Genomic DNA, 13,825 nt, shown 5'->3' with positions numbered 1-13,825 from the left:
GATAAATAAAACTTTAAAGTACTTTTCAGTTTTAAGACGTGTCTTAGGATATTTCTTAGGACATATCTTACATGTCTTAGGACTATCCTCAGACACATCTTACGGTGTAAAACGTAAGTATCTTATGAAAATCTTGAGTAAAGATGTCGTAAATCCATTAAGCACTAGTTCTCCCTCTTTTTTATTATTTATTTATTTATTTATTTATTTATTTGTAAAACAAATATTACATATGCCATCATACAAGCATGCAAGCGCGGATGTAACGCCCCAGGGCACACCTCCCCGTCACCGAGCTCCCGCGTCATTTTAACTCTTTCATCACGCTCTATAGAATTTGCGATAATATTTCATAGAACTGACAAAATGAGATTAAAAGAATAATTATGTCACATCACATGAGTGAATTAACGTGCAAATTTGATGACAAATGCTTGTATCAAAAGATTTGTTTCCCTTAGACTTCAGCTGCAGGTACATTTAGAAAGACGTCGTATTTTGAAGTTGCGCCCATTTGGGTATTCCGTTGCTTGCGAAGACATTGACAATTTATTGAAAGATAAAACTTCTGTCTTATTATTTTTTTAAAAGAAAAGACGATATTGAAAATATGTATAAAATTTTATTTCCTTGATGTTCCTAAGCGGTTTTTATGGCACCACTCCACGAACATTTTATAGCCCCTCGTATAATCACAACATAGTCATGTTTAGGTGATTTATGTGTTATAATACATATTTTTGGACTTTGAGGAAGGTTTTTATATAATGGTGTAAATATTGGGTTTATCTAGTGAATTTTTAACATATCTTAAGTATCAGCCTTTTTTGCCAAGATCCGGACAGCTATTCGTAGGGAATCAAAAGTAGTCCCGGAGAGTGGACACTGTATTTAGAGTTTGCCTTTTTCCCCGAGAAAGATGTTAGTTTAAAGGCAAGGGAATATAATTGAACAGAAAATATTACTTTATCTCGGTATTGTATAAATTAATGTGAAGAATACTTAGACCGATTACAAATTCTGTCCCATAGAGTAAAAAATATTCAAGTTTACACACTGAGGAAAGCCAACCGGTTAAAAATTCAAACTCAAAAATTCCTTTAAACCTTAATTTGTAGATTGTAAATCATAATTTCATAATTTTTCAATTGTTATGTTGCAATTTTAAATGAAATATTTAATAAAACTTGTCAAGTGTAAAATTATAATGCAAGTTATGTCATTCCCAAAATGTAAGTTGTTACTTGCGATTGTCATCTTGGGAAATGTAAGTTGTACTTCAAAAAGAGTAAATTCTGCAACGGTGGCGTTATGTTAAAGCCTATTAAGGAGGGATTCTTCTCGTGTTTATCATATTCAAAAAATCAATGAAATTTTCACAGATTCAAGAAGACAATATCACTAAGTGATGACATCAGTTACATTATATTTGACTGTTTAATTAGAATGTCAAGGTCTTGTCAAGGTCATTATCTTTTCCTTGTCATTAAGAATAAAAAAAATATTGTTGCCAATCATGTAATGCTTATTTTTATTTTAAAAGATTTAATCTTTTTCTTTTTACATAAAGAGTTGATATAACAATAGGTCTACCAGAAGATAATATCAAATTGAGATAAACAGTTAAACTAAATAGATATTGGGTAACCCGAATTTCCTCTATTTTTCTTCATTTTTTTTAGGGAATATTTGTTATTTTAATATGCTTTGTGTATTTAAAAGAGGATGTTGCAGAAACTCGTGACTATTCCCTATATCGAGAAGGACATTTAAAAATACCCACGACGCATGAAGAGTTATCTCTAAATATAGATAATGCTACGTAGATGACTTTATTTATTCGGCGGGTATGTCCAGCTTGTTATAACAAAACATTTCACATTTTACATTTATTTCATGCATAGTGTTTCCTATCTTGTTGATTTATCCGACTTTAAATAAAAATTATCCTATCCTATAGACTGGCGACCTGATAGTAAACTTTTTTTCACATATAGTCACTATCGCCATATTGCATGCGAAAAGTTAGAACGATAAAATGCACAATTAATGGCAAGTGCATCTCGCACATCATTTTGAAAGAAGTGCAGTAGACACTATGCGTTAATATTTTTTAATATGTATATAAAAATGTGTCCAATAATCACGCTGTTGATGCAATATCCAAAAAATTCCATTGTCATTTCAATTTAGTTGTTTCAAGTCAAATCTGGGCAACTAATTAACAGAACAATAATGAAACGAAATGAGTATGAAAAAATTGAATTATTTAAAATGATAGTACTTTATTTTTTAAGACATCGCCACTAAATGTATGTCTTATTTGATTTAGATCACAATATCAAGGAAAACAATTTAATTCTGCATGCATTTAAAATATTACTCATTAACTTTACGACATCTCCCCCTCTCTTTCTCTCTCAAGAGAGATGTTACATTGTACTTCCATTATCTAAGAAAAGAAATATGTATATACCATGCAGCCATTCCAGGATTTGAGCCCATTCTCAGGTAAAAGAATCTTCGCAAAGAGTCCACACGCTTTACCACTTGACCAGCTCCAACACTGAAGTATAATGTGCTTTATGTGCACATTTTCCATTTCGGATGGATAATAATTTTTATTCGATTTTTGTGATTTTCAAAAATATGCCTCTTTGAAACAAAAATCGGAAATGGCAGTTTTGAAGAAAAATACTGTCTCTTTATGCGTATATCAAATTCATTCTGTTTCAAGGAGGCAATTTTTCAGAACAATGGGGATTCCCTATTTGAAAAACAGAAAACTTGACTTATTTTGCTAAGTGGCTAATTTACACTTCATTTAATGGCAAATTGGTAGTCGATATGCAGTTTCTAAATATTATTCTACATTGTGCTGTATATACCGTTGTATCTGAAAAAAATTTAAGACCGTTTTCTGTTACTTGAAATTTTTCTTTTAAACTGCTACAACTTTAGGGAAAATAACAAAAGAACTGCAACATCCTCTTTTAATATTTTTACATATCGTAAAGTAGTCATGTAAGGGTACAAAACGATACAAAAACCAAAAGTTATGATCGTTTATTGAGAGAGAAAAACGTTTTTTACTGAATTTTTACTCGAATCTGTTCTTAGAATCCTTAGCTTTCAAAGTCTGTAAGATTGCCATTTTGATATATTTTAAAACTTTACTCCATTATTATTAACTTCAGTTACTAAAAAAGTTCCTTAAGCCTTTGATTGTTTAAAAATGCCTTTTAAATTCATTATTCTGTTGTAATTTTGAGAAGCAGAAAAGGAGATATTTTCATAAGCCGCCATTCCGCCATTAATATAGTTCCCGCTAGATTTCAAAGTCAGTTTACCATTACCATTTCAAATTGTACAATTATGAAAAAGAAAGAAAAATATGATTTTTGAAAACCCTTAACATCTAAATATAAAAAGACATGTAAGCAAATATGCTTTGAGTATTTTATTTAGTCAGAAACCAGAGAAGAATCCCTCCTTAAGACCTAAGAGGTTGACATATCTCAAGTCTACGAATTACATGTAAGCATTGACATTGACAATTTTACTCAAGTTATGTTGAACTGTTGCCATTAATCAATTGACAAATTATCGAAATATGATTTACAATCTACAAATTAAGGTTTACACGTGTAAAGAATTAGTGCTGAAACTTTGAACTGGCTTTCCATAGATCACTCTTCTATGAAACTTACTTTTTAGTGTGCATTGAATGGAGTCTACTTGAAAAACTATAGCGCCCTTTCCCAGTATTTCGCCCACTCTCATGTTTAATAAAGTACATATTTCTATAATTAGATTTACTTAGAGCATTGACTATAATTTGGCTGATTTTTTTTTTTTTATTAAATTAATATGGGGAACAACAATATATAATTTAAAGGGGCCGGGACACAGATTTGAAGCTCGTTTTTTCTAAAATTTTCTAAATAATATCATGACTTATACCGGTATGTTGCCTTATCCATAGACTGGCAAAAATATACAATATACAAAATAATGTCGCCTATTAATGAGATGATCTTTTTCTGTCAAAAGTAAATTTGATTTTCAATTTCAGACGTCATAATGAACACCTATCGGAGACTTGATTATGACTGGAAGGCTGAGGCTCAACCAAAAAAGAGTCTAATACTCGTCTGGAGATGTTTGAAGATAGCCTGTCGCATGCTTATTATAGCGCCTGTTGTCTTAAAATTTCCCTTAGTAGGACAAAAAATATATGATGTTTTTAAAGGCTTCACCCGAAAAATGGGTCCAGAGGGAATGAAAATAACGATGTCGTACAAAACCATGCAAGCACAAATAATCAACCATGGCACTGAGATCTTTCGACGCTCCGCCATTGTCGGTAAAGTGGCACCAAACCTTAATCTTGTTAACGTACAAACAGAGAAGATTATGAAACTACTAGATTTCCACAAACAAGGACGACCGCTGATTGTGAACTTTGGTAGTTGTACCTGACCCCCGTTCATGATGAAGTTCGCGTTGTTCAAGCAAATCGTTGCTGATTTTTCGGACATTGCGGACTTCATCGTTGTTTACGTTAAGGAAGCACATCCGGTGGACGGATGGACTGTGTTAGGTACAAAATTTTCTTATTTAAGTTCCCACACTACTCAAAAGGAAAGACTGAAGGCAGCTCGGTTGCTGTTAGACGAAGGATGTCCGTGTCCACTTCTCATCGATACCATGGACAATTCTGGAGCTATTAAGTACGCGGCTGTTCCTGAAAGATTATTTATCATATATGATGACATCATTCAGTACGCAGGCCAAGGTGCAGGACCAGAGAACTACAAACCGGAAGCTGTCGTGCAATGGTTGACTGAATACCGTCATAATAAAAAAACATAATATCTTTATACCATGATAACTTAAAATGCTCCGTGTAATTTAAACATAGGTTATCATTTTTAATATTTTACATTTATATTATTTAAATAACCAAATAGTCTACAAAAAGTAATATCTTCTCTTGCTTTTTAAATTTTCTTGTACATGACGATGATATTTAAAAGTTTAAATTAGAACAAAATGTCATCTGAAATATAAACCAAGAATTGAACTCAAAGCTATTGAAGATGGAGGATTTATCAAAGTGGATATATTTCTCTTTTGTCTCATGTTTTTATTACTTTTACTTTACTATAATGTTTTTTTTTTTAAATCTGTTTTCAAGACCATGTGTATATGTGTATAAAAATCGCTATTTGATTGATTATTTGTTGTTTAACGTTCCTCTCGAGAATTTTTCATTCATATGGAGACGACACCACCTGCCGGTGGAGGGCTACAAATTTTGACTTATACTCGGCACTTAAGGCCATTGAGCAGTGAGGGATCTTTTTCGTGCCAGCGCCTACTGCGACACGGGACCTCGTTTTATACGGTCTCATCCCAAGGACCGGTCTCCATGTCCCGCAGTGGGATTCGAACCCGCGACGTAAGGATCAACTCCTTACTCCGCGACTCTATAGCAGACGCTCTAACCACTGCGCCACGTTATTTAGCTCTTTGCTATTTAGCAAAAATTATATACATAGCGAAATTTCTTATTGTTGGTGTCCTTATTTTATTTTCGGACAAACTCTTTTAAACACTTGTGGCGCGTTTTTGCTTGAAAGGCAACATATCACTTTTCATTCGTACGTTGATTCGACATTTCCCACTGAACTCAAAACAAAATACACCACAGAGTCTTACACATCTGTTTCGTATTTTGATGTTTTACTTGAAAAAGACATTGATGACAAACTAACAACTAAACTTTTCTATCGCCAGCATCCGTTATTTATGCAGCAATATACAATTCTCACCTGCATATGGAGTTTCTCCCAGTTGATAAGCAAGAGCGTGTTCTACATATGATGGTTTTTTTAAAGTGAGGCGCGCTATTAACAAATAAGTTGATGATACAAGGATATCAACAATTTTGCTAAACGTCAACTTTTTGCAAATGTTATGGTCGATACAATGACCTTGATTACAAATACAAATCGTTATATCGAATGTTGACTAATGTCTTTCAACAAATTTTTAGGCCATTATTTCCAAAATGAATTGTCTACATATATTTTCCCGTCTGCCTTATCATGATAAAGGGCACGCGGCGTGTGACAGGAAATGCTCACCCCTCCATGGTACCTGATAAAGCTTCTGTTTTCAAAGGTTCCTGTTTGCTCTGCTATCAATTTTCGTTGTTTTATTGGACCTTCGAGCATGATTTCTTTTCGACATCTCCACATTTCATTTCTTACATGTATAACAATATCCTACCAAACCTGATTGTCAGTGTTTAAGTTGAACACGTATTTGATGTTAATTTAGAAAAAGATTCATTTTGATACATTTCTCGAGATATGGATAGGAGTTGTCTCGAGCTCAACTCTAGTTACGTCCGAGGGAATTTTGGCACCAATCCGTGTATATTTTTTGATAGATCTCTATAATAATGATATTGCTTGGATTTACATTTGTAAATGACTTTGCAGTTAAAATGTTTCATTTTTTAAATACACGTCGACCATTTACGGCGACACTGTAGATTTGTATTGACACAATAAATTTGAAGTCATGTGACGAATTGCATTTATTTAGTGATATAAGCACATGTACATTGCTCATATAGTGTAATACAGTGTATTTACATATATACATCAATAATAATGAATTCTGAATTTCAAAAAACACAACGCATTATTTCTCTAATCTCTGAACTGTTTTTAGTACATAAAATATCCCTGATTGATTTTTTTAACGAATGTGGTATTTATGTTGCTTTATGTTATATTGAGATCACAAACGTCCCTATACTATTTATAGACATACGGAGGTTTTAATACTTTTAACTTTGAAAATAAGTGTTTTATTATTGAAGAAAAAACAAAACAACAACAACAACAAAACAAAAAACAAAGCAAAACAAATCAATAAATATAAGATTTTACAATAACTTACTGACAATGAAATGGCTTAACAAATTGACAATATAATGACGTAACTTACAACATCCTTAGTGTTCAGCAAACAATTATTAACAGTGGCTTAAATGAATTAATGTAAAATCTTAAAATTTAATTGGAGGTGGAAATTCGCCTGATGATCGCTTGCTTTTCTGTTTGGCGTTAAAAAAGATCTCCATATCATCTCTCTATTGTGAATACCTAATATACTCTAAAAACAAACATTCTATAACCTTACACCCCCTTTAGATTTTAATGTTCTTATGTACATGGACACCACACGACACGGGATGAAAAGTCTATCTAATTTATGGAGCTAGCTGGACTATTTACTCACTTATTACTGTCTTCCTTGGAAGACGGTATACAGAGTTGAAGTATTTTACTGTCTTCGGACTATGCACCCTCTCTTCTGTGATTGGTAGAAAATGCATGATGTGAAAAATTTCATTGGTTGAAATGCTGTGCTAGGCAAGGGGGTTAATTTTCTGGTGATTGTAATATTCGTACGACTTAACAATTTCTTAAGATTTTCAATCTTAAAAAAATCGACAAAACGAACGAAAGAAAATTGCGGTATATATGGTCAAACTGTATATTACTAAAGTCTGTTACAATTTAACATTATATACTACATATGTTTGTATTACCATGTCACACAACCTTAATCATTTGATGTTTGTTAACTCAATGCTATAAAATGTATGTCTTGGGCAATAAAGATTATATACAAATGAAACTAAACACTTTAATTTTTTTTTTTTAGCAACTATTATTAACTTTTTCTTTATTTTCATGATAAACAGAAAGTTCTTTTTCTGCATGCAAACATTGAAATGTGTGTTTATTCTTTTTTCCTTCGTTTTTTATGGTAGGGCTAATAGTTTGTAAAAAGTTGTTAAATAAGTACAAAGCACTACAGTACTGAAAAATAATACGGCCTGATAGGTGTATGTCAGTTTACAATTTAAGGTTGTTGCAAAAGACGGCAAACTTTTGTTTTTGAAAAAAGCTATACTTGTGAATACATGCCTTGAATTTAGACTCAGCATAAGACTTTATATATTAGGTTATGAAACAAACAAGCTCTAATGACATTTTGAGCATACCCAAATCCCAAAGACAGTTATTTTCCTGTATTTTGTTGTTTGGATTTGTCTATTACATGGTAAATTTAGAGTAAATTTATGGTTATTTTGGGAGGATTTCAATTTTTCATGTTTTTCATTTAATTCGATGCGAAAATTAGTAATAATATGGCATGTACAAAATCTTTTACAAATTCAGTAGCATATTTTTTTTGGTTCCTTTGTTCTTAAATAAAAAATACATTTTTGGAAACAATATTTACTTTTCTGAATAAGCATCAGTCTAATAGGTTGTCTGGTATTTTGTGTGAAAGCAAATGTATGTCCAATCTAAACGTTTAACCAGTCTGAGATTGCATACAAATGAGTACAAATAAAAAAATCTGGACTTTAAATCCTTGCTGGTGCCTTCTAAAAATACCAATATCCAGTGTTACGTGTATATTCACCTCAAAGGGGTCGAGGTGGACATCGCTTAAACTATAGACATAAAGCAACCGAATTCAGGAATTTCAAAGCTTTTTTCTGACTACAGATAAAGGTACTTCCATGAAAGAAAATGAAAGATGTTGGTGATGCTGTAGGGAGAGGGGTGGGTAAATTTTGATACCCAAAACTTTTTTTCTGATATACTTTTGATAGAAACGGGGTCAGTATGTAGAACCAAATTCCCTGACGATTTTGACTCATACTCTATTAAAGAAAAATGGTAAGCAACCCGTAATATGCATTTAACATGACAAGTCAGAGATGAACACAGGAATCTGAACAAGATGTATTTGTTAAACACTGATGTCCCCATATGGCAGCTCAAGGCCAAGGTTCAATTATTTTTCAAATGTAGGTCAAATTCCAAGGTCAAGGTAAAGGGTTAAAAATATTGGTACCCAAAGAAAGGTCTTATCAAAAGAAAAACACGTGAAATATGAAAGCCCTAACACCAATCATTCAGAAAATATATCCAAGGTTAAAGTTTTTCAAAAAAAAGGGTCATACTCAAAGTTCATGAGGTCAAACTATTGGTAAATGTACCAAAAGAAAGGTCTTTAATTACTTACATAAGTAAACTACGAAAGCCCTAGCACCTACCGTTCAAAAGTTTTAAGCAAGATTAGAGTTTCTTCAAATGTAGGTCAAACTCAAAGGTCATGGTCATGAGGTCAAAAATATTTGGTACCAAAAGAAAGGTCTTGTCACAAGGAATAAATTTGATATATGAAAGCCCTAGCATTAACTGTTCAAAAGTTATGGCCAAAGTTTAAGTTTTTGAAAAGTATGTCAAACTCAAAGGTCAAGGTCAAATGGTCAAAAAATGTGGTAGAGAGAAAGGTCTGGTCATGTGAAATACATATTTAAAAAAATGAAAGTCCTAGCGGCAACAGTTCAAAAGTTATAGCCAAGGTTATGGTTTGGTAGAATTTTACAAAAGTGGGTCAAACTTCAAAGTCAAGAGGTCAAATATGTTGTACCCAAAGAAAGGTCATGTTACAGGTAATATACATATCAAATATGAAAGCCCTAGCGCTAACCATTCAAAAGCTATGGGCAAGGTTAAAGTTTTTTGCGGACAAACAGATTAACGGACAAAAAGAACGACAAATCGGGGACATAACAACGAGTTTAAATCATCTTACACAAATAATGTTTGACTAAAAAATAAAAACACCAAGTAAAACTTAATTAGGAAGAAAAGTTGTTCGATTTACTTAATTGGAAGATACACTATGCCTAAGAACATTAAAGCAACTTGTAGATACGTGTATAAGAAGACCCTACTTAAGGCATCCCAAATCCACTTTCATTATGGCCTGTATTTTTTTTGGGGGGGGGGCTGTTGCAAGACCGACAATGTTGAAAAGCTCTCGAATTATGCCTCTGTCAATATGTAAATTGAAAATGTTTAAAGATCCATAAATTGACCGTTCACATGAGTTGGGGACGTTCCATTTTGTGACCCCAAAAAGATTTGTTTTACAAATAACATTATCAGCTTTACTTTGGTTAAGTCATGGGGAATTCTAACAACTACAGCTGAATTTTCAGGTAAGATGTCTTTAAAATTCCAGCATTCATATATTAGCATATTCTATCCATTGGAGGTAAATCATAAGTTATTTCTGCCCATTTTTTCCGTACTCTTGTGTTTGCTTTGTAAGTTGACCTGCAACAGTCCTTTTTATTTACACCTATCCACAGGCCTTTCGATTGCTTAAATCCGACTTTAAAAAATTGGGGTGTATAAAAAAGATTTTTCTTTTAACACCTTAATTTTTTAAAGCGATCTAAGGGTCTGTGCACCAATCTAGTAAATTTAAACCTACTAAGATGTAATCTTTTAGGATTTAGAATATGATAATAATTAGAATGGATTTAAATCTGTCGCATTAATTCAGTTTAATATCAACAAAAAAGAATAAAAAGTATAGAACATGTGTATATACCGCAGGCCTTTGGATCGCTTAAATCCGACTTTAAAAAATTGGGGTGTATAAGGGCCTGTGGTATATACAAAGGACTTGATAGAATTCAAGATGGGTTAAAATTAAAGACATTAAATGAAATGTACCGAAAGAGTTTTAAAAACATTCAACTCAGAAATAAAACAAAAGTTGAAGATTTATTGGTGGGATATAACATAATCAATGCATACGATATATGTGGTCAATATTATCAATACATAAGATATATGAAGTCAATTCATATGATAGATGTGCCAATATGATATATGTGGGCAATATATGATATATGTGGTTAATATATGACATATGTGGTCAAGTTATAAAGTATGTGGTCAAGTTATAAAGTATGTGGTTAATATATGATATATGTGGTCAAGTTATGATGTATTGGTTAATATATGATATATGTGGTCAATTTATGATATATGTGGTCAATATATGATATATGTGGTCAATATCTGAAGACTGGTCAGTTACCAGTAAGAAATAACAATATTGTCCCTCTTAACGTAACATTGAATAACTTCCGTGCAATAAGTTGCTATTTATTATATATCATAGTACATCCTATGTCCTTTAATGCAATTAAAGCTACCCCAGAAAGCATAATGTAGTATATGATTTATAGACAAAGCATCTTTTGCTAAATTAAAACAATTTTCCTGTCCAAATATAATTCTGATTTCTAGAATTTTTCAGTATTCTTGCTAAAATAAATGTTTAGATACAGCCAAAAGTTATGACTTTAGGCAACGTTCTTGATTCGTGATTGCTGTCTTAGTACCTGAAGTGTTGCGTCTGGGTCTAAAACATTGAAGTTTGTATACAGGATTAACATTCAGTTTGTTTTGTTCAAGCAATCTGGGCATGTTGTGTAACCCCAGGTCAAGTTTATTAAACACAAATCTGATTTTGCTTATATGCAACCCCCCCCCCCCCAAAAAAAGGTTGTCCTTTGATTTCAAATCCATCCTCTGTATAATTTAATGTTTGTTGTTTTTTTTCTTGAGGATATTTACATCTGTGTGTAATTTTTTCTTATTCCCAGTCATCAGAAATTCTTAAATAAATGCCATAATCATATTTTTTTTCATGGTTTCATGGACTAACACAGAGCATCAAACAAACAAACTGGTAAAGTTTGGCTGTTATGATAATACAATTATCTGCTTCTGTTACATGGCCGTAGGAACCGGGGGGGGGGGGGGCACGGGGGGGCCGTGTCCCCCAATAATTTTGCCGATATATAGATTACTATAGAAAACATAGATACTATACGCCTGTGCCCCCTCAATAAAAACGTCTGATGACCCTTTTTTTTTTTTTTTTTTTTTTCTTTGCTTGTCAAGAAATTTTTGGTAGTAGATAGTGCCCCTCAACTGAAAATGTATGGCTGTGCCCCCCAAACTGAAATTGCTTCCTACGGGCCTGTGTTAATCATGTTGATGTAGATATAATTTTCAATTTCAGACGTCATAATGGACACGTATCGGAGACTTGATTATGACTGGAAGAATGAGGCTCAACCAAAAAAGAGCCTTATACTCGTCTGGAGATGTTTGAAGATAGCCTGCCGCATGCTTATAATGGTTCCTATTGTACTCAAAATTCCTCTGGTAGGACAGAAGATGTTTGAAGCATTTAAATCCAGGAGCCGTAAAACGGGCCCTGAGGGAATGAAATTCATAATGTCGTACAAAACTCTACAAACTCTAACCAGAGTCCATGGAACAGAGATCTTCCGACGATCCGCCGTTGTCGGTAAAGTGGCACCAAACCTTAGTCTTGTTAACGTACAGACAGAGAAGATAATGAAACTACTAGATTTCCAGAAACAAGGTAGACCGTTGATTGTGAACTTTGGTAGTTGTACCTGACCCCCGTTCATGATGAAGTTCGCGTTGTTCAAGCAAATCATTGCTGATTTTTCGGACATTGCGGATTTCGTCGTTGTTTACGTTAGGGAAGCTCATCCTGTAGATGGATGGAGTATTCTAGGTACCAAATTCTCTCAACTCTCTTCTCACATTACTCAGGAAGAAAGACTGAAGGCAGCTCGGTTGCTGTTGGACGAAGGATTTCCGTGTCCACTTCTCATTGATATCATGGACAATTCTGGAGCTATTAAGTACGCGGCTGTTCCTGAAAGATTATATGTAATTTATGATGACGTCATTCAGTACGCAGGTCAAGGCGCAGGACCAGAGAACTACAAACCGGAAGCTGTCGTGCAATGGTTGACTGAATTTCGTCGTAATAAATATTAGATGTGTGGACAATCATAATACATGTTTTATATGATAACTTGAGTTGTACATTGTGATTTAAACATAGAATTAATGTTTAATTTTCATAATCAACCTAAAAAATCCTAATCCAATTCTGATCGTATAACATTTTTGGTACATGAAGATGATATTTGAAAGCTGAAATCAGAGCTTAATGTCATCTGAAGTATAAACCGGAAATACTGAGTATTAAAGGCTATGAAAGGGGATAATTTATTAAAATTTATGTATACATGTATTTCTTTTCTTTTTTGAGTCTCTAATAACTGTCACTTCATAACATTTTTTATTTTGATTTAAAGCGAGATTTCAATCCAAATTTGCAAGATTTCCAAAGAATTTGAAATGAAACACTATTTCTTGCGAACTTTTGAACATTTCGTTGTTCTATACCCTGCTCATAGTAGAAACATTTTGAAACATACAAACTCTTGTCGTTTTGCACATTAAGGAAGGACATTCTAAATAAACAAAAGGATTGTCTTTCAATTTATCGGTAATGAGTGAGAACACTATTTATCGGTAATGAGTGAGAACGCTATTTATCGGTAATGAGTCAGAACACTATTTATCGGTAATGAGTGAGAACACTATTTATCGGTAATGAGTGAGAACACTATTTATCGGTAATGAGTCAGAACACTATTTATCGGTAATGAGTGAGAACACTATTTATCGGTAATGAGTGAGAACACTATTTATCGGTAATGAGTGAGAACACTATTTATCGGTAATGAGTCAGAACACTATTTATCGGTAATGAGTCAGAACACTATTTATCGGTAATGAGTGAGAACACTATTTATCGGTAATGAGTCAGAACACTATTTATCGGTAATGAGTCAGAACACAATATATCGGTAGTAGTGAGAACACAATTTATCGGTAATGAGTGAGAACACAATTTATCGGTAATGAGTGAGAACACAATTTATCGGTAATGAGTGAGAACACAATTTATCGGTAATGAGTAAGAACACAATTTATCGGTAATGAGTGAGACACAA

The 13,825-nt window shown here is 33.1% G+C and overlaps 1 pseudogene; it reads left to right on the top strand.

Moving 5' to 3' along the window:
- The first annotated feature begins 10,046 nt into the window (after positions 1-10,046).
- On the top strand, positions 10,047-13,048 carry LOC133191367 (thyroxine 5-deiodinase-like; annotated as a pseudogene).
- The last annotated feature ends 777 nt before the right edge of the window (positions 13,049-13,825 follow it).

The sequence above is a fragment of the Saccostrea echinata genome, unplaced genomic scaffold (genome assembly GCF_033153115.1).
Source record: "Saccostrea echinata isolate AGI-Se365-2 ecotype Australia unplaced genomic scaffold, CSIRO_AGI_Sech_v1 ptg000023l, whole genome shotgun sequence".
Taxonomy (NCBI): Eukaryota; Metazoa; Mollusca; class Bivalvia; order Ostreida; family Ostreidae; genus Saccostrea; species Saccostrea echinata.
Note: the sequence above shows the minus strand (reverse complement) of the source record. Positions and strands in the feature narration are given on the sequence as shown.